The sequence below is a fragment of the Drosophila gunungcola genome, unplaced genomic scaffold, assembly GCF_025200985.1.
Source record: "Drosophila gunungcola strain Sukarami unplaced genomic scaffold, Dgunungcola_SK_2 000143F, whole genome shotgun sequence".
Lineage (NCBI taxonomy): Eukaryota > Metazoa > Arthropoda > Insecta > Diptera > Drosophilidae > Drosophila > Drosophila gunungcola.
The window spans coordinates 82,462-105,077 of record NW_026453304.1 but is presented as its reverse complement, the minus strand read 5'-3'; the positions used below and the strand labels follow the sequence as shown (position 1 = coordinate 105,077).

At 38.2% G+C, this 22,616-nt stretch overlaps 1 protein-coding gene, 1 long non-coding RNA gene and 1 pseudogene across 6 annotated transcripts in view; all 3 read right to left on the bottom strand.

Moving 5' to 3' along the window:
• Positions 1-22,616, bottom strand: part of LOC128265631 (uncharacterized) — an 85,153-nt gene that overhangs the window by 21,821 nt on the left and 40,716 nt on the right. For 2 of the 5 annotated variants that reach the window (XM_053001805.1, XM_053001808.1), the window contains exon 6: positions 22,160-22,177. The exons of the other annotated variants lie outside the window; for them this stretch is intronic. The gene's annotated coding sequence lies outside the window, so the exon portion shown is untranslated. Of the gene's footprint in view, positions 1-22,159; positions 22,178-22,616 lie in introns of those variants that run through there. 5 annotated transcript variants of the gene reach the window in all.
• On the bottom strand, positions 4,931-8,790 carry LOC128265638 (sodium-dependent nutrient amino acid transporter 1-like; annotated as a pseudogene).
• LOC128265636 (uncharacterized) lies at positions 15,376-15,831 on the bottom strand. The gene is made up of 3 exons (XR_008268901.1): positions 15,690-15,831; positions 15,564-15,631; positions 15,376-15,506 (listed from the first exon to the last, which is right to left on the bottom strand). It is a non-coding gene; the product is annotated as an uncharacterized LOC128265636 (long non-coding RNA).

Here is a 22,616-nt window from a genome sequence, read left to right as displayed (position 1 = left end):
GTTCTTGATTTATATATGGATGACATAATAATTCACGCCGAAACTGCAGAACATTGTTTGGAAAAGATGGCACTCGTTTTTAAAACAGCTGGAGCGTTTGGCTTAAAGATCAAGTGGCGAAAATGTCACTTCTTGCAGGAAAGGATTTACTTCTTGGGCCACAACGTTGAACACGGAAACCTATGGCCTGGGTAAGAGAAGACGGCAGCAGTCAGCAAATTTTCGGTGCCAAAGAATGTCAGAGCAGTCCAAGCATTCCTGGGGTTGACTGGATTTTTCAGGAAATTTGTCTTGAATTATTCCCAGATTGCTCGACCATTAACTGAACTGCTGCGAAAAGATGTTCGTTTTCAAATGGCTGAGCCTCAGATGAATGCATTTTAGAGTTTGAAGGATGCGCTGACAAAGGAGCCGGTTTTGAAATTGTACCACTGTACCCGGTGTTTTCCAGGCTACTTTGCTTAGGATGAGAGTATGAAAACAAATGAGCACTATAAACTAATGCGAAGCTTTGGATAAAACGGAAGGCCTGCAAAATGGGGGGCGAAAGTAGAACGTGGTTTTGCTCTCTGATGCACATCGTCTGTGGGTAAAATTAGCATTCAGTTGCTGTTCGTGGGCTTTCCGAGTAAGTTCTCAGTTCTAAGTTCGATCTGCCTAATGGGGTTTTAGATAATATTTGGTACAAGATCCGTCAATATTAGGGACTACGAGTACCCAGCTTTAGACAGTCGGCGCTTTTTAATTAAATCTAATCAGTGACGTAGACAGTCTGTATAGTACATATGAACAAACAAGCCGCCCATGTAATTACTTGGTCTCATGAGCCAGGTTGCCAAAATTCCAAAGATTATACAGCCAGCCAAGATGGAAGTTATCGAATCTATGGTGGTGATTATAATCACGTCTCTAAAAATATTAAAGCTAATAAATCAGACATTTAAATGCTATTTGAGTAGCTTACTTGTGCACATTCTTGTTGAATTCATTGAAGGAGTCGTACATAAATTGGGTGTCAAAGCAAGCGGCCAACGAGAAGAACATTTGGGTGATGGCCGCTTACCAAACATATAAATTCAGTATGTGGCTTTAGGAAATACACAGATCTATGCCAGGCACCTGGCAAGGTAACAGCGCGGATCAAAATGACTTACAACACCTAGGGAAACAGGGCCAGAATATAAGAAGCTTTGCCTGAGCTCCTTGAGCCTTTAGACAAAATTGTTCCGATGATAACCCAAGTGGCTAAGAGAAACAATACCAGATCCCAGCTGGAAGTTCCTAGACCATTGTCCTCCAAAGTTTAGGGTTCCCTGAGTACAGTTTCTCTGTATAGGATGGGAGGTTAGTTAAGAGCAGCTCCGCGAAGAACACAGCCTGCCAATAGACGTATCATTGGAATCTCCTGTGGCCACACAGCTGCTGCCCCATTCCACCAGGCAATAAGTCCAGGACAGGACCTCACTAAAACTGGCCACCAAATACCGGATGGTCAATGCCATAATACAGGCACAGTAGGTGGTAGCCATCGCGGTGGAATATACCTGGCCATAAGCAATGCCTGCAAAGCATTAATTGGGGGTAATGGGTTATAAACCTTTAACGCTTTTGCTTTCCCTGTGTTACAAAATGTGTTGCTTATTTTTTTTTAATTACTTAAAAAAAACTTTTCTTATACATTGTGTTGACTCTAAATTAAGTTAAGTTAAGAAAATAGCGATTTTATCACTTTTGAACTTTATCATTTAAAAATATTTATCATATATATATTTTCCTATCACTTTCTTTTATTTTTTTACAAACGATTTTATGACTTTTTCCAATTATGTTGAAACTGAATCGAATTCTTTTAAAGTTAACTTTTCCTAATGTAAGTTTTTTCAGCGTTTTACACAAATTTAGCATTAAGTTGAATAACTTGTGATTTGTATCATTTTTATACCCTTGCAGAGCGTATTATAATTTCAGTCAGAAGTTTGCAACGCAATGTATGAGACTTTTCCGACCCTATAAAGTATATTTATTCTTGATCAGCATCACTAGCACCCGTCTCTCAGTTTTAAAGCTTTCTACTTGAAACTTTCCCAAAAGTTGTTTTTCTATTACAGGTAGACTATAACATAAAGGACCCATAGAAACAATCGGAAAAATAAATGAAAAAAATCATAACTTTTCTGTTTTTTAAATTTTTTTTTAGTTCTTCGACATATATTAATGGTTAAATATTTCAGAATTACGGCTTAAATTTCATCAAAATCGGACGACTTTAACATAAAGCTACCATAGAAACAATACAAATATTAAAAAAAAATTGTAAAAACTTAACTATTTTGTTTTGTAATATTTTTTAGAAATTCTTTTTGACTATTTAATAGTTTGACAGTTCAGAACTACGCTTTTAATTTTATTAAAATCAAGTCAAAAAACTGAGCTGCAAATCATCATAGCTTCAATGGTTTTAAGCATATACGCCAGTCAATTATAATTTTCAAGAACATTTAATTTCCTTTCTTTGTTTTAAATTAATTAAAATATACTTTTCTTATACAGCGTTTAAAAAAAATGTACCCTAAAGTTAAGAAAATAGTGAATTTTATAATTTTTTAACTTTACCATTTAGAACTTTAAAAATATTTTTATTTTTTATACTTTCTTATCACTTTCTTTTTTTTTTATTTCCTAACGATTTTATGACTTTTTCTATTGAAATTAAATCTCAATATGATCAACATAGTCATTTTTCAATTTGTTGGAACGAAATTACATTTCTTAATGTAAATTTTTTCAGCGTTTAAACAAATTTTCCATTAAGTTAAATAGTTTGTGATTTTTACCATTATTTTAAGTTAAATACATAATAGATTTATGTTTTTAAACATTTTTAACAAAATATAACCCCAGTTGCAAATTATCACTTTCATACATTTTTTCAAACAATTTTATGACTAATTTTTATCAAAATTCAATCTCAATATGATCAATTAATTTTTAAAAATTAATTTTTTTTTAATTAAATGAAAACACAATTTGAACCATTAGAACTTTCCTTTCATAATAGCAACCATATCGAAGGCCTTGATGCAACCACTACTAGAAAACTGGCCAATGATCACCTCCAGGTAGTATACTGGTCTGCCGATCAACAGGAGCAGTATTGTGAAGTTAACATAAGCAGAGAAGCAGCAGGATAAGCAGTACATCAGCCGAAAGCAGAAAGCAGTTGAGCAGAAAAGCAGCAGCAGAAATGTATAGAACGCGTTATGGATTATTTTGGATGATCGAAGAATGGGAGTTGGAAGAGGAAGAAAAAAACGCGGAAGCAGAAGCGAAGAGAGACGCCGTAGGAATAAAGCCGAAAAAGCCGACAGTCAAATATTTTGTATTACTTTAAATAATATTAATAAAAAGCAAGTTGAGATTAACCATCTCAACTCACATTTGGGGGCTCGTCCAAGTCTAGAAAGTGCAAGTGACTACGCCGTCCCGAGGTGTCTCAGAAAAAATAAAACGCGAGCTACGAACGACGATGAGTGGGAGGGCAAAAAAGCAGGAGCCTTCTAAGATACCAGTTGTAAAAGGGAGACAGCCGTACTACACAAGGTCAGTTGCCGCAGCAGTAAAAAATCTTAGAATGACTGCTCCGAACAACGAGAAGCAGAAACTTGAAAAAGCAAGAAGTGGTCAGAATTTCGGAGCTTTGGCTACTGAAAGCTGTTCGATCGCCGAGAATACAAGGACCCTGAAGGATCTTGTCCAGCTCCTCGCCTTAAAAATGGGAATAGACGAGCAGAACAATACCAGTAGCTCAATTACTGCGGAAAGCTTTGCAAAAATCATTCCTGAGTTTAACGGTGAATCTATACCGGTCAAGCATTGGTCTGAACATAAAGCAAATGTATGTACAGGCTCGTGCCAAGATGACGAATACAGCTAAATTGTTTTTGGATTCTACTCACGTACACCAATACACCGAGATACGCCTCTTGCTGAAGACGGAGTTTAGTCGTCAATACGTGTGCGGCGCGGATCTTCATGAGCAGCTCCGTACTCGAAAAAAACGCAAGCAGGAATCTTTTCACGAGTATCTTTTGCAGATGAGGAAGATTGCAGCACTTGGCAGTATAGATGCACGTTCTGTAATACGCTACATTGTGGATGGCCTAAATCTTTTAGAGAGCTGCAGGAACAGTATGAGGCTTATGAGCGCGTAGCCGAAAAGGGAAATAAGCCGTTTCCGTCGAACGACAGTAGTTGGACCCCAAACCAGAAGAAGCAGCACGAATTTAACGACAAAAAGAGTCATTGCTTTAATTGTGGATCTGCCGATCATTTTCGCAAGGATTGCAAGGCCGCCACGAAACGTTTTAGATGCAACAAAGAGGGTCATATGTCTAAAAATTGCCCTGGATTAGCTGCTGGTATCCAAGTTGTGCGCAGTGCGAATCGTATGAAGAAGGTCACCCTATACCGGAGCCGACGTATCCGTATTGAGAAAGTTCATCTTCAACAAAATTCCTAACGTTATCTTGGAGAAAAGTGAATCGAAGCTGCGTGGTCTGGGAAAGAAGATCACATGCCCAGTTGGACGTTTCTTTGCTGATGTCGCGGTAGACGAAGTGATGACTTCACAAAGCTTCGTTGTTATAGACGATGAAGACATTGAATATGATGCGCTGCTCGGATATGATTTCGTCTCTAAGTTCAAGCTGTCATTGTCTGCGGAAGGATACAAGTTTTCTTCCCTGCAAGGGGATAAAGCTTGTGAGGAACCAAATCAGATGAGTATTTACAATATAATTAATACAAATGACGAAATCGATGTTCCTTCCCAGTACGCAAAGGAAGTGTCTATGCTGATAAAAAACTACAAGGCAGCGGATTTGGTTAGCAGAGGTTCCAGTTAAGCTGCGAATCGTTCCAGACGGCGAGATCATCCCATCATCCCTGGAAACCAAAAAGGATGGCACGCGTCGTATATGCGTTGATTTTCGTAAACTGAATTCGATGGTGCTGAGGGACTGCTTTCCCGTTCCGGTAATTGACGACGTGGTGGAAAAGCTGCAAAAAGGGAGATATTTTACAGTGATGGACTTGGAGAATGGCTTCTTCCACGTTGCTATAGAGGATGACAGCAAGAAATACACAGCATTTATCACCAAATCAAGACTCTACGAATTCAATAAAACCCCTTTTGGATTTCGGAACTCGCCGGCTGTTTTTATTCGCTATGTAAACCACGTATTCAAGAGCTGATGAACAATGATGTTCTTGATTTATATATGGATGATATAATAATTCTCGCCGAAACTGCAGAACATTGTTTGGAAAAGATGGCACTCGTTTTTAAAACAGCTGGAGGTTTGGCTTAAAGATCAAGTGGCGAAAATGTCACTTCTTGCAGGAAAAGATTTACTTCTTGGGCCACAACGTTGAACACGGAAACCTATGGCCTGGGTAAGAGAAGACGGCAGCAGTCAGCAAATTTTCGGTGCCAAAGAATGTCAGAGCAGTCCAAGCATTCCTGGGGTTGACTGGATTTTTCAGGAAATTTGTCTTGAATTATTCCCAGATTGCTCGACCATTAACTGAACTGCTGCGAAAAGATGTTCGTTTTAAAATGGCTGAGCCTCAGATGAATGCATTTTAGAGTTTGAAGGATGCGCTGACAAAGGAGCCGGTTTTGAAATTGTACCACTGTACCCGGTGTTTTCCAGGCTACTTTGCTTAGGATGGGAGTATGAAAACAAATGAGCACTATCAACTAATGCGAAGCTTTGGATAAAACGGAAGGCCTGCAAAATGGGGGGCGAAAGTAGAACGTGGTTTCGCTCTCTGATGCACATCGTCTGTGGTTAAAATTAGCATTCAGTTGCTGTTCGTGGGCTTTCCGAGTAAGTTCTCAGTTCTAAGTTCGATCTGCCTACTGGGGTTTTAGATATATTTGGTACAAGATCCGTCAATATTAGGGACTACGAGTACCCAGCTTTAGACAGTCGGCGCTTTTTGATTAAATCTAATCAGTGACGTAGACAGTCTGTATAGTACATATAAACAAACAAGCCGCCCATGTAATTACTTGGTCTCATGAGCCAGGTTGCCAAAATTCCAAAGATTATACAGCCTGCCAAGATGGAAGTTATCGAATCTATTGGTGGTGATTATAATCACGTCTCTAAAAATATTAAAGCTAATAAATCAGACATTTTAATGCTATTGAGTAGCTTACTTGTGCACATCTTGTTGAATTCATTGAAGAGTCGTACATAAATTGGGTGTCAAAGCCAAGCGGCCAACGAGAAGAACATTTGGGTGATGGCCGCTCTACCAAACATGTACATTCAGCATGTGGCTTTAGGAAATACACAAATCTATGCAGGCACCTGGCAATGTAACAGCGCGGATCAAAATGACTTACAACACCTATGGAAACAGGGCCAGAATATAAGAAGCTTTGCCTGAGCTCCTTGAGCATTTAGACAAAATTGTTCCGATGATAACCCAAGTGGCTAAGAGAAACAATATCAGATCCCAGCTGGAAGTTCCTAGACCATTGTCCTCAAGTTCAGGGTTCCATGAGTACAGTTTCTCTGTATAGGATGGGAGGTTAGTTAAGAGCAGCTCCGCGAAGAACACACCCTGCCAATAGACGTATCATTGGAATCCTCCTGTGGCCCACACAGCTGCTGCCCCATTCCACCAGGCAATAAGTCCAGGACAGGACCTCACTAAAACTGGCCACCAAATACCGGATGGTTAATGCCATAATACAGGCACAGTAGGTGTAGCGGTGGAATATACCTGGCCATAAGCAATGCCTGCAAAGCATTAATGGGGGGTAATGGGTTATAAACCTTTAACGCTTTTTGCTTTCACTGTGTTACAAAAGGTGTCGATTATTTTTTTTAATTACTTAAAAAAAACTTTTCTTATACAGTGTGTAGACTCTGAATTAAGTTAAGTTAAGTTAAGAAAATAGCGAGTTTTATCACTTTTGAACTTTATTATTTAAAAATATTTATCTTATCTATATTTTCTTATCACTTTCTTTTTTTTTTTTACAAACGATTTTATGACTTTCTTTATAGAAATTAACTCAGTATGATCAACATAGTATTTTTTCCAATTTTGTTGAAACTGAATCGAATTCTTTTAAAGTTAACTTTTCTTAATGTAAGTTTTTTCAGCGTTTTATACAAATTTAGCATTAAGTTGAATAATTTGTGATTTGTATCATTTTTACCCTTGCAGAGCGTATTATAATTTCAATCAGAAGTTTGCAACGCAATGTATGAGACTTTTCCGACCCTATAAAGTATATTTATTCTTGATCAGCATCACTAGCATCCGTTTCTAGGGCAACTAGTCTCTCAGTTTTAAAGCTATCTACTTGAAACTTTCCCAAAAGTTGTTTTTCTATTACAGGTAGTATACAAGGAACCGCGGACTCGAAAGACTATAACATAAAGGACCCATAGGAACAATCGGAAAAATAAATGAAAAAAATGATAACTTTGCTGTTTTTAAAATTTTTTTTTAGTTCTTCGACATATATTAATGGTTAAATATTTCAGAATTACGGCTTAAATTTCATCAAAATCGGACGACTTTAACATAAAGTTACCATAGAAACAATACAAATATTAAAAAAAAATTGTAAATATTTAACATTTTTTTGTGTTATTTTTTAGAAATTCTTTTTGACTATTTATTAGTTTGACAGTTCAGAACTGCGCTTTTAATTTTATTAAATCAAATCAAAAAACTGAGCTGCAAATCATCATAGCTTCAATGGTTTTAAACATATACGCAGTCAATTATAATTTTAATGTTTTCAAGAACATTTAATTTCTTTCGTTGTTTTAAATTAATTAAAGTATACTTTTTTTACAGCGTTTAAGAAAAATGTACCCTAAAGTTAAGAAAATAGTGAATTTATAATTTTTTAACTTTACCATTTAGAATTTTAAAAATATTTTTATTTTTTATACTTTCTTATCGCTTTTTTTTTTATTTCCTAACGATTTATGACTTTTTTTTATGAAATAAATCTCAATATGATCAACATAGAATTTTTTCAATATTGTTGGAACTGAAATTACATTTCTTAATTTAAATTTTTTTCAGCGTTTTAAAAAAATTTTCCATTAAGTTAAATTATTATCATTTTTTTTTAACTTAAATACATAATATTTATGTTTTTAAACATTTTTTAACAATATAACCCTTGCAAATTATCACTTTAATACATTTTTTCAAACAATTTTATGACTAATTTTTATCAAAATTCAATCTCTCATATGATCAATTAATTTTTAATAATAATTTTTTTTTATTAAATGAAAGCACAATTTGAACCATTAGAATTTACCTTTCATAATAGCAACCATATCGAAGGCCTTGATGCAACTACTACTGGAAAACTGGCCAATGATCACCTTTCGATCAACAGGAGCAGTATCATATGGATCAGAAAAGCTCCTCCTTTCTCCAGAGCAATGAAGGGAAAGCGCCAGACATTGCCCAGACCCACGGACAATGCGATGCAGGAAAAGGGGAACTCCACCCCCTTTCCCCACTGATCCCGCTGGCCAGAGGACTTGGACTTACTTTGCAGTTTATGGTGACATTTTTGAATTACAGGATCGTTTAGGCAAATTCAATATGTAATGGATTAGGAACACTCATATCTTCTCCTTCGGCGCTGTACATAACTAAACTAATGTCCTTCCCCGGATCTTGGGCTTCATCCATGCTTCGCCTAAGCTTCTGGTACTCTGCAGCATCACCCATATTTACGGATTAGAGTAATTTAGGGTACACGACAATATGAATGAAATGCAGGCAGCGATCAGGGCATTTATAGCCAAAACTAGTCGGCCAAAAATATCAAACTGATGATATCAAACTAGTTTCGGCTATTTTGTTAATTCTTCAGTTTAGAAAGTCAATAAGTCAAGCTCCTCTCTGTTGTTTCTATTGTATGCCATTTCACAGCTCAATAATTTTTAAATGTCATTCCCAGCTGGTTATTAATGCATTTATAATATTTTTTTGAGAATTAATATTAAATCTATCTCAAAGAAATTTATGGGTCTTGATGCAGTCTGCTTGAAGATGAAATTGCAATCATTGAAGGTTCACCGCGACCATTAATCACAGAAATCGAAAAGTTTACCACGTTGCAGTTCTTAAACTAAGGTATGTCCAAAAATTTTGGAATTTGAAGAATCGTCGAAAGAATCTCTTATCTGAACGCATGCCTGTCTACGGCGAAGTGTTAGCAACCAAATGCAGTTCGTCCAACCCAATTCAAATCTAACAGCTAGACAAAGCTGTTGACATGGGATCTGAAGAAGGTTTTATTGTGCCAGTTTTATCATAATATGCCGGCATCAAGCTATAAAAGCCAAATTTGGTAGGACCAATGCCTAATTTTTATCTCAATCAAAAACGCCCGTCACAGATTAGACCAGCACCACATTTTTTTATTAACATTTATGAGTACTCTTATACACACTTGATTTCAAAGAGTGGAATTGTCAACCGTTCTTAACAAGCTGCCTGATGCGACTAACTGACATAAACCTATGTGACCCGCGCAGCAGCTGCAGAACCGGCGTTTTAAAAATTCGCACAATTTTATAACAAAGAAGCATATTTCCTGATTATCCAGTATTCAAAATAATTCTACGAAATTATAATGTGAATCTTAATATCTACGGGCACGGAATATACCATTTTGCTGGGTTTGATGATGATTGCGGGGATGATGCAAATGAGAGCGGTGGGAATGCCTGGTGTGATATAACATTGTCACGTGAATGACGACGGGGACTGACTGGTGGCTGATGCTGCAATAGTTGGTGCTGCAGTGGCTCAAAGAATCTTCCATTTGGTCGAGACACGTCCTGCCTCCGGTCATGTCATTGCTAATGGGAGTACCCTCTCGATCGCGACGGCCCCTGCTCCTGTTGGCATCAACTTCCCCACTGGTGCAACTTCAAAAAATTGTTGAAAATTGTGTTGCCAATACTGGGAAAATATTACAATCCTTTAGATAGGTGAAGAAAATTTTCCAAATACTCATTTCTTATGTACAAAAGAATAATCCATTGGCCAACAATTCATAACGACCCTGTTTTGGGAGGCGGTATAGCTCGCCGTGGCCAGGGTTCAAGACAGAAATTTATTTCCTTTTGATCGGTTTACCTCCCTTTCCCCAAAGAATAACACAAATCGACCGCTTCAGAGTATGGTTATATTTTAATAGTACGATTGATTAAGACTACGTTTTCTAACTATATTATATCGAGCGTGATCCTGCTTGATAAGTGGCGTAGACGCCCCTGAAGGGCCGAATGTGGTACTGCTTGTTGATATCGACGCTGAGGAAGGGCCGAGTATCGCAGCTCGTTGAGTATCGCACTGCTTTGTGTGCGTGATGTGCAGTGCTTCGATGAACTGCTTGGCGTTGCCGATGTGTGATGGCTGAGTCTACTGCTTGTTGTCGACACTGCACGGTAGCTGGATGCACTGCTTGGTGTCTACGCTGCGCGGTGGCTTAGTGCACTGCTTGGTGTCAGCGCTTCGGATGGGTCGATTGTGCACTGCTTGGTGTCGTCGTGTCTCGTCGTTCGAGTACGTCGGGTTCGTAGTGCTCTGGGTCGTTTTAGAAGAACGAACTAATTGGATTTTCTAGTGGGATGTAGGGCATCGTTAGTTTCGATCTGCCGTTTTATTCCGTATCGATTCCGGGTCGGAAGCCGGAAAAGTGACTTCTGGTAGGAACTCACTGAGATGGGCCGGAGTTACGAAAACCGTGCCGGGCTCAGCGATCACGACCGGGCCTGGGTGCGTTTCCTAAACCACACCGGGCGTCGGTAACCCTCACCAGTCGTAGAGCCGAATTCAAACTGAACTCTTACGAATCCACCACCACTACCAAGACTAACTACCAGAACACTTACCCGGGTATTCCTCCTAGTTGATGTTTCCTCGTGAATCGTCGAAACGCAAGTGACTGGTCTGGGGATGTGTCTCCGCTTATATAGGCGCTGCTTAGTGTGACCAGATCGGACGATGATGATAATCCCGCTTTGGGTAATCGGGTTTATTGGGCGATGATTATCGGCAATCGATAACTTCGTCGAATAAATGTGACCTGGTGCTGTTGGCTTTGGGCGCGCGTTGGAATATTAAAGGCCAGTATTGGGAATGTTTTTTTAAGCTTTAATGTGATAGTTGAATTTAATGTATTTGTGACGGTGGGTCGTCACACTTGACTGGGAAAATATTCAAATTTTAGATATAATGTGTGAGAAAAGAGTGTTGCTTCATTGCCATTACTCACTAAATTAGTTTGGAAACTAACACTCCCACTTAACAAAAGTAGTATGCTATTGACATGTTTTTAGAGAATAGCAACTGTCGAACTTTTTCCCGTATAACATACGTAAGTGAAAACCTAACACCCAGAGAAAAATCTTTTAAAGTCCAAATATTTTCACTTTGGATTAAATATTTTCGGCAATGATTAGCCCCGAGGGGTGTTGTGTTTAAATCAAAGTATCTCACACTATAATTTTTATTTTTAAGTACGGTAAAACGTAGTTTTAAATTAAAAAAAATTAAGTCAACAATTATCCTGTTGGATAAGCCAATTAAACGTGAATAATGACATTATCATGTTTTTAGTTTATTTTAAGTAAGCTTGTATTTTTAACATTCAAATATTTTAATTTTTAATTTTAACTTACAGGGTCTGCTTCAGGCGTTTAATCTCTTCTTGCATAGTGACAATCCGCACCTCTTGCTCTTTTAGCGCCATAGATCCCCGCGCTATTTGCTCCTTCAGCAACTGGATGACATGCTCCTGCCGCCTCACCTCCCTCTGCTTGAATTTCAGGATCCCGAAGAGTTTGCGCGACTCCTCCTCCTTCGAGGCCAGCTCGTTGTTCACCTGCAAAAAAGGGGTAAGCATGGGCAGGGCTATTAATTCCCGGCCGCGGACCTGACTGATCAGCATGTTTTTCTCGCCAACTTTACAGTAAATTTGTCCAGTTTGGCTCGGTCTTCTGCAGGCTGCTTATCAACTGGTTCCGAGCGGTGAGCATCTGATGATCGAGATCGATCTTCTCCCGCAATTTGGTCATCTCTTTGTTTAACCGACCCTCGACTTGAGATTGGGTCTCCGATTCGATGGATTTGATATTTAATGCTTCTTTTAGTTCACTGGAGTTGGAAAAAAAATTTTAAAAGATATTATTCAAAGCCCGATATAAACCACCTTATCTGCATCATAGCATTTCTATATTTTTCGTTTAGTTCGGCAAAGTCGGCGTGCATGATGAGAAAGTTTTTATGGTCCTCGAGGTTTCGCATCTGCAGCTTGAGATCGGCAATAACCAGATCCTTCTTTTTGACACCCTTGTCCATGAAATCCTGACGCTGCTGCAGATTGACAATGAGCTCGCGTGCCTCCTTCAGTTCGCCCACCAAGAAGGCGATCTGTGCCAACTGCTTATCAATGAAGTGTCGGGCTTTGTCCGGTCCACAACGCCTCCTCCAGGCGGTGATGCATTCGCAGCCCACTAAACGTGATATAAGGCAGTGGTATATTAAAAGAAACCTTCAGTAATAGCCTTAAAGCTATCTTCCACCGACCTAAGCTTGCCCAGTTCGATTCGCAAGCTCCTCGACCCATCCTCGCTGCGCCGCAGGCTCTTCTTCAGCTCACTGATGGTGTGATCGCTTGCGGCCAGCTCGTCAGCCAGGTTGGCCTCGTAATCCGATCTCAATTGGTTCATCTGGTCGCAGTGCTCCTTCTTAATGTTAAAGAACTTAGACTCAATGTGCTTTTTTCTCCAACCGCAAGCGAGCTATCTCGCGATACAGACTTTTGTTACGAGTCCCACCTTTCGAGGCTGGACCACACAACTGATCGATCTCCTCGACAATGGTGTTCATTTTGAGGTTCTTTGGGAAATGGAATATAGAACACACGCGTCAGTGATATATGATTTTAGGGACTTACCACCAAAGACTCTAATTTATTCCGAATCTTCTCGCGTTGGTTTCGCGCCTCGTGTTCATCCTTGCTCTTCTGTATCACTGCAAATGATCGTAAAATAACATAAAGCACGAATCGACCACGGCACGACAGCGTACCTTTAAGTCCTGGACACTCTCAGTTGCTAAAAGGCAAGGAAGAAGTTAAACAAGAACTGGCTAAAAATTTGGATTTTTAAAGACATTTGGTGTTAAATATTTAAACATACACTGGTAAAAAAAGGTAGTAAATTCAAGAAATCCTACTCAATTTAATGTATGTTTTGCTTGGTTTTTTAACAATGCTGTATTTACTTATTTTAGATGTGGAAATGTTACATTTTTATACCCTTGCAGAGGGTATTATAATTTCAGTCAAAGTTTTCATCGCAGTGAAGGAGACATTTCCGACCCTATAAAATGTATATATTCTTGATCAGCATCACTAGACGAGTCAATCTAGCCATATCCGTCTCTTCGTCCGTCAGTCAGTTCGTCCGTCTGTTTCTACGCAAACTAGTACCTCAGTTTTAAAGCTCTCTGCATAATCTTTCCCAAAAGTTGTCTTTCTATGCAGGTAGTATTTAAAGTCGGAAACGAGCCGGATCGGACGACTATAGCATATAGCTCCCATAGGAACAATCGGAAAAATAAATGAAAAAATTATAACTTTGCTGTTTTTAATTTTTGATTAGTTCTTCGACATTTAGTGAAGATTAAATATTTCAGAATTACGGTTGAAAAAATATCGGACGACTATAGCACATATTTCCATAGGAACAATCGGAAGAAGAAATGAAAAAATTTAAAACTTTTTTTTTGTTTTTAATTTTTTTTTGTAGTTCTTCGACATTTAGTAATGATTAAAAACTTTAGAATAACGGTTTAAATTTCATCAAAATCGGACGACTTTATCATATAGCTCCCATGGAAACAAAAATATATTTGTTTGCGCACTTGGCGCTTGTATTTAATCACTAGTTGTAGGGCGAGAGCGGGCCAATAACTTAGCTGTTTATAAATTTCTTTTTTTAGTTTTTCGACAAAAATAATTATTATTTATTTCAGAATTACGGTTTAAATTTCATGAAAATAGGACGACTATAATATAGCTCCCATAGGAACCATCGGAAAAAAAATACAAAAAAAATTATATCTGCTGTAATTTTATTTTAATTTAATTTTTTTTTTTTAGTTCTTCGACATATTGTGATGGTTAAATATTTTAGAATTACGGTTTAAATCTCATCAAAATCGGACGACTATATCATATAGCTCCCATAGAAATAATAAAAATATATAAAACTACTAATTGAGCAGCAAACATCATAGCTTCAATATTTTTAAACGTATGCGCAAGTAAACAAATTTTAATGTTTTAAAAAATATTAATTCTTGCAATAGCTGCAAGGGTATATAAACTTCGGCTTGCCGAAGATTGCTTTCTTTCTAGTTTTTTGTAGTTTTTCAGTCGACAATATTCGGAATTCATTTCGAAATATATTATAATTTAAAATTTTATATATTTATATAATGGACTAAAAACAGTAGGAGCCATTTTAAATCCAATTAACAACAATAAATTTTAATTTAAATCGAGCAATTCGTTTAAGTGTTGTACTAACAGCCCAAAAATTTTTGAAAGCTGCTAATAAGGTTGGTTAAAAATTAAGATTGCTCTTAATATTACGGTATTTTACAGATTAATTAAGTTCTTAAGTATGCTATAAAGTATTGCTTGGCGGGGAAAAAAATTGAGTGCTTACTTTTGGACATGTTAAATAATAGGAACGAGATAAAAGAGGATTATAGCATTTGCGATATACTCACGCAGATTCTTGGCAATCGGTGCAGATCGTCAGCGTGAACCACGACTTTGCACTTCTCGTCACCACCACGGCCACAAACTTGTAGACTCCTTGAAGCTTTGGGGTGCCAAGGTGCGGATTTTGTGCATGAACTCCCTGCAAGTTCTCCAGCTTCTTGTGCTGCATCTCCAAGCCTCGCACCTTGTTCAACTCGATTACCCGGTGATGCGATTTTTCCTTTCTCGAAAACGGCTGGAATACTGAGAATCAGGAGACAGATTAAGTTTTTCAAATCGGTAATTGAGTCAGCACCTACTCACCAGCTTACGTCGTTGACTTAGCCCTTGGCGCGGCAAACATTTAGTCCGCTTGACAGAGTCCTTGTCCACTTCAGGCTTACGTTCATGATCGCCCACTGTATTCTCGGAGCTAGAAGCAAGGGCAAGGAACACGCACTGGCACTGGTTACTGCCTCCAAGGAGTATCCCGAATTGGGGAAGTGTTTCTCTTCGGGTCACCCGCTAGCCTGCGGATAGGTATGCGACTGGTCGGGATTGATCTGGGTCTAAGGATGGTCGGGATGCGACTGGTATCGCGACTGGTGGGTTCGGAGCCACGATTAAAGGCTCTGCCTCGGGTGGAAGTAAGAGCCTATGGAAAAGTTTAGCATTCACAAGTACCACGGTAAAATGATTCACCCCTAATCACCCAAGAAGGTCCAATGAATGCAGGCTTTTCAACTTTTTCCTCGGACCTCAGCTTTGAGGCCTTATTACCTATCAAAGAAATCAGAGGTCCATTAGCCATACCTCAATACCGAAATTTAAATCTTACCACGAACTGGAGCCGACATGATGCTGTTTTGCTGTAGAAAAATTGTTGAAATTGTAACCGATTATATTTTGATCAACAAAACGAAAAAATAAAAAAAAAAATTTGGCCTTAATGATTCAAGATGTAAGAGGTACCAAAATACTTTGTTTGAACTGCTTCGACCTGTGAAGTATACTGAATGATAAGGCATAGCCCACTATAATATTACTTTTACCACTGTACCCGGTGTTTTCCAGGCTACTTTGCTTAGGATGGGAGTATGAAAACAAATGAGCACTATCAACTAATGCGAAGCTTTGGATGAAACGGAAGGCCTGCAAATGGGGCGAAAGTAGAACGTGGTTTCGCTCTCTGATGCACATCGTCTGTGTAAATTATCATTCAGTTGCTGTTAGTGCGCTTTCCGAGTAAGTTCTCAGTTCTAAGTTCGATCTGCCTAATGGGGTTTTTGATAATATTTGGTACAAGATCCGTCAATATTAGGGACTACGAGTACCGAGCTTTAGATAGTCGGCGCTTTTTAATTAAATCTAATCAGTGACGTAGACAGTCTGTATAGTTGCCAAATTCCAAAGATTATACAGCCAGCCAAGATGGAATTTATCGAATCTATGGTGGTGATTATAATCACGTCTCTAAAAATATTAAAGCTAATAAATCAGACATTTAAATGCTATTTGAGTAGCTAACTTGTGCACATTCTGTTGAATTCATTGAAGGAGGCGTACATAAATTGGGTGTCAAAGCAAGCTGCCAACGAGAAGAACATTTGGGTGATGGCCGCTTACCAACATGTAAATTCAGCATGTGGCTTTAGGAATACACAAATCTATGCCAGGCACCTGGCAATGTAACAGCGCGGATCAAAATGACTAACATCACCTAGGGAAACAGGGCCAGAATATAAGCTTTGCCTGAGCTCCTTGTGCCTTTAGACAAAATGTTCCGATGATAACCCAAGTGGCTAAGAGAACAATACCAGATCCCAGCTGGAGTTCCTAGACCATTGTCCTCCAAAGTTTAGGGTTCCCTGAGTACAGTTTCTCTGTATAGGATGGGAGTTAGTTAATTGTTATGAAGGGGACTTTATTCCTTCAAACTTACGTGCCTGCCAATAGACGTATCATTGGAATCTCCTGTGGCCACACAGTTGCTGCCCCATTCCACCAGGCAATAAGTCCAGGACAGGACCTCACTAAAACTGGCCAGGTGGTAGCCATCGCGGTGGAATATACCTGGCCATAAGCAATGCCTGCAAAGCATTAATTGGGGGTAATGGGTTTATAAACCTTTACGCTTTTGCTTTCCCTGTGTTACAAAATGTGTTGCTTATTTTTTTTAATTACTTAAAAAACTTTTCTTATACATTGTGTTGACTCTAAATTAAGTTAAGTTAAGAAAATAGCGATTTTATCACTTTTGAACTTTATCATTTAAAAATATTTATCATATATATTTTCCTATCACTTTCTTTATTTTTTTTACAAACGATTTTATGACTTTTCCAATTATGTTGAAACTGAATCGAATTCTTTTAAAGTTAACTTTTCCTAATGTAAGTTTTTTCAGCGTTTTACACACAATTTAGCATTAAGTTGAATAACTTGTGATTGTATCATTTTTATACCCTTGCAGAGCGTATTATTTTCAGTCAGAAGTTTGCAACGCAATGTATGAGACTTTCCGACCCTATAAAGTATATTTATTCTTGATCAGCATCACTAGCACCGTCTCTCAGTTTTAAAGCTTTCTACTTGAAACTTTCCCAAAAGTTGTTTTTCTATTACAGGTAGACTATAACATAAGGACCCATAGAAACAATCGGAAAAATAAATGAAAAAAATCATAACTTTTCTGTTTTTTAAATTTTTTTTTTAGTTCTTCGACATATTAATGGTTAAATTTTCAGAATTACGGCTTAAATTTCATCAAAATCGGACGACTTTAACATAAAGCTACCATAGAAACAATACAATATTAAAAAAAAATTGTAAAAACTTAACTATTTGTTTTGTAATATTTTTTAGAAATTCTTTTTGACTATTTAATAGTTTGACAGTTCAGAACTACGCTTTTAATTTTATTAAAATCAAGTCAAAAAACTGAGCTGCAAATCATCATAGCTTCAATGGTTTTTAAGCATATACGCCAGTCAATTATAATTGTCAAGAACATTTAATTTCCTTTCTTTGTTTTAAATTAATTAAAATATACTTTTCTTATACAGCGTTAAAAAAAATGTACCCTAAAGTTAAGAAAATAGTGAATTTTATAATTTTTTAACTTTACCATTTAGAACTTTAAAAATATTTTTATTTTTTATACTTTCTTATCACTTTCTTTTTTTTATTTCCTAACGATTTTATGACTTTTTCTATTGAAATTAAATCTCATATGATCAACATAGTCATTTTTTCAATTTTGTTGGGAACGAAATTACATTTCTTAATGTAAATTTTTTCAGCGTTTTAAACAAATTTTCCATTAAGTTAAATAGTTTGTGATTTTTACCATTATTTTAAGTTAAATACATAATAGATTTATGTTTTTTAAACATTTTTAACAAATATAACCCCAGTTGCAAATTATCACTTTCATACATTTTTTTCAAACAATTTTATGACTAATTTTTATCAAAATCAATCTCATATATCAATTAATTTTTAAAAATTAATTTTTTTTAATTAATGAAAACACAATTTGAACCATTAGAACTTTCCTTTCATAATAGCAACCATATCGAAGGCCTTGATGCAACCACTACTAGAAAACTGGCCAATGATCACCTCCAGGTAGTATACTGGTCTGCCGATCAACAGGAGCAGTATTGTGAAGTTAACATAAGCAGAGAAGCAGCAGGATAAGCAGTACATCAGCCGAAAGCAGAAAGCAGTTGAGCAGAAAAGCAGCAGCAGAAATGTATAGAACGCGTTATGGATTATTTGGATGATCGAAGAATGGGAGTTTGGAAGAGGAATAAAAAAACGCGGAAGCAGAAGCGAAGAGAGACGCCGTAGGAATAAAGCCGAAAAAGCCGACAGTCAAATAATTTTGTATTACTTTAAATAATATTAATAAAAAGCAAGTTGAGATTAACCATCTCAACTCACATTTGGGGGCTCGTCCAAGTCTAGAAAGTGCAAGTGACTACGCCGTCCCGAGGTGGTCTCAGAAAAAATAAAACGCGAGCTACGAACGACGATGAGTGGGAGGGCAAAAAAGCAGGAGCCTTCTAAGATACCAGTTGTAAAAGGGAGACAGCCGTACTACACAAGGTCAGTTGCCGCAGCAGTAAAAAATCTTAGAATGACTGCTCCGAACAACGAGAAGCAGAAACTTGAAAAAGCAAGAAGGGTCAGAATTTCGGAGCTTTGGCTACTGAAAGCTGTTCGATCGCCGAGAATACAAGGACCCTGAAGGATCTTGTCCAGCTCCTCGCCTTAAAAATGGAATAGACGAGCAGAACAATACCAGTAGCTCAATTACTGCGGAAAGCTTTGCAAAAATCATTCCTGAGTTTAACGGTGAATCTATACCGGTCAAGCATTGGTCTGAACATAAAGCAAATGTATGTACAGGCTCGTGCAAGATGACGAATACAGCTAAATTGTTTTTTGGATTCTACTCACGTACACCAATACACCGAGATACGCCTCTTGCTGAAGACGGAGTTTAGTCGTCAATACGTGTGCGGGCGCGGATCTTCATGAGCAGCTCCGTACTCGAAAAAAAACGCAGCAGGAATCTTTTCACGAGTATCTTTTGCAGATGAGGAAGATTGCAGCACTTGGCAGTATAGATGCACGTTCTGTAATACCGCTACATTGTGGATGGCCTAAATCTTTTAGAGAGCTGCAGGAACAGTATGAGCTTATGAGCGCGTAGCCGAAAAGGGAAATAAGCCGTTTCCGTCGAACGACAGTAGTTGGACCCCAAACCAGAAGAAGCAGCACGAATTTACGACAAAAAGAGTCATTGCTTTAATGTGGATCTGCCGATCATTTTCGCAAGGATTGCAAGGCCGCCACGAAACGTTTTAGATGCAACAAAGAGGGTCATATGTCTAAAAATTGCCCTGGATTAGCTGCTGGTATCCAAGTTGTGCGCAGTGCGATCGTATGAAGAAGGTCACCCTATACCGGAGCCGACGTATCCGTATTGAGAAAGTTCATCTTCAACAAAATTCCTAACGTTATCTTGGAGAAAAGTGAATCGAAGCTGCGTGGTCTGGGAAAGAGATCACATGCCCAGTTGGACGTTTCTTTGCTGATGTCGCGGTAGACGAAGTGATGACTTCACAAAGCTTCGTTGTTATAGACGATGAAGACATTGAATATGATGCGCTGCTCGGATATGATTTCGTCTCCTAAGTTCAAGCTGTCATTGTCTGCGGAAGGATACAAGTTTTCTTCCCTGCAAGGGGATAAAGCTTGTGAGGAACCAAATCAGATGAGTATTTACAATATAATTAATACAAATGACGAAATCGATGTTCCTTCCCAGTACGCAAAGGAAGTGTCTATGCTGATAAAAAACTACAAGGCAGCGGATTTGGTAGCAGAGGTTCCAGTTAAGCTGCGAATCGTTCCAGACGGCGAGATCATCCCATCATCCCTGGAAACCAAAAAGGATGGCACGCGTCGTATATGCGTTGATTTTCGTAAACTGAATTCGATGGTGCTGAGGGACTGCTTTCCCCGTTCCGGTAATTGACGACGTGGTGGAAAAGCTGCAAAAAGGGAGATATTTTACAGTGATGGACTTGGAGAATGGCTTCTTCCACGTTGCTATAGAGGATGACAGCAAGAAATACACAGCATTTATCACCAAATCAAGACTCTACGAATTCAATAAACCCCTTTTGGATTTCGGAACTCGCCGGCTGTTTTTATTTCGCTATGTAAACCACGTATTTCAAGAGCTGATGAACAATGATGTTCTTGATTTATATATGGATGATATAATAATTCTCGCCGAAACTGCAGAACATTGTTTGGAAAAGATGGCACTCGTTTTTAAAACAGCTGGAGGTTTGGCTTAAAGATCAAGTGGCGAAAATGTCACTTCTTGCAGGAAAAGATTTACTTCTTGGCCACAACGTTGAACACGGAAACCTATGGCCTGGGTAAGAGAAGACGGCAGCAGTCAGCAAATTTTCGGTGCCAAAGAATGTCAGAGCAGTCCAAGCATTCCTGGGGTTGACTGGATTTTTCAGGAAATTTGTCTTGAATTATTCCCAGATTGCTCGACCATTAACTGAACTGCTGCGAAAAGATGTTCGTTTTAAAATGGCTGAGCCTCAGATGAATGCATTTTAGAGTTTGAAGGATGCGCTGACAAAGGAGCCGGTTTTGAAATTGTACCACTGTACCCGGTGTTTTCCAGGCTACTTTGCTTAGGATGGGAGTATGAAAACAAATGAGCACTATCAACTAATGCGAAGCTTTGGATAAAACGGAAGGCCTGCAAAATGGGGGGCGAAAGTAGAACGTGGTTTTCGCTCTCTGATGCACATCGTCTGTGGTTAAAATTAGCATTCAGTTGCTGTTCGTGGGCTTTCCGAGTAAGTTCTCAGTTCTAAGTTCGATCTGCCTAATGGGGTTTTAGATAATATTTGGTACAAGATCCGTCAATATTAGGGACTACGAGTACCCAGCTTTAGACAGTCGGCGCTTTTTGATTAAATCTAATCAGTGACGTAGACAGTCTGTATAGTACATATAAACAAACAAGCCGCCCATGTAATTACTTGGTCTCATGAGCCAGGTTGCCAAAATTCCAAAGATTATACAGCCTGCCAAGATGGAAGTTATCGAATCTATGGTGGTGATTATAATCACGTCTCTAAAAATATTAAAGCTAATAAATCAGACATTTAAATGCTATTTGAGTAGCTTACTTGTGCACATTCTTGTTGAATTCATTGAAGGAGTCGTACATAAATTGGGTGTCAAAGCAAGCGGCCAACGAGAAGAACATTTGGGTGATGGCCGCTTACCAAACATGTAAATTCAGCATGTGGCTTTAGGAAATACACAAATCTATGCCAGGCACCTGGCAATGTAACAGCGCGGATCAAAATGACTTACAACACCTAGGGAAACAGGGCCAGAATATAAGAAGCTTTGCCTGAGCTCCTTGAGCATTTAGACAAATTGTTCCGATGATAACCCAAGTGGCTAAGAGAAACAATATCAGATCCCAGCTGGAAGTTCCTAGACATTGTCCTCCAAAGTTCAGGGTTCCCTGAGTACAGTTTCTCTGTATAGGATGGGAGGTTAGTTAAGAGCAGCTCCGCGAAGAACACACCCTGCCAATAGACGTATCATTGGAATCTCCTGTGGCCACACAGCTGCTGCCCCATTCCACCAGGCAATAAGTCCAGGACAGGACCTCACTAAAACTGGCCACCAAATACCGGATGGTTAATGCCATAATACAGGCACAGTAGGTGGTAGCGGTGGAATATACCTGGCCATAAGCAATGCCTGCAAAGCATTAATTGGGGGTAATGGGTTATAAACCTTTAACGCTTTTGCTTTCACTGTGTTACAAATGTGTCGATTATTTTTTTTAATTACTTAAAAAAACTTTTCTTATACAGTGTGTAGACTCTGAATTAAGTTAAGTTAAGTTAAGAAAATAGCGAGTTTTATCACTTTTGAACTTTATTATTTAAAATATTTATCTTATCTATATTTCTTATCACTTTCTTTTTTTTTTTTACAAACGATTTTATGACTTTCTTTTATAGAAATTAAATCTCAGTATGATCAACATAGTATTTTTTCCAATTTTGTTGAAACTGAATCGAATTCTTTTAAAGTTAACTTTTCTTAATGTAAGTTTTTTCAGCGTTTTATACAAATTTAGCATAAGTTGAATAATTGTGATTTGTATCATTTTTATACCCTTGCAGAGCGTATT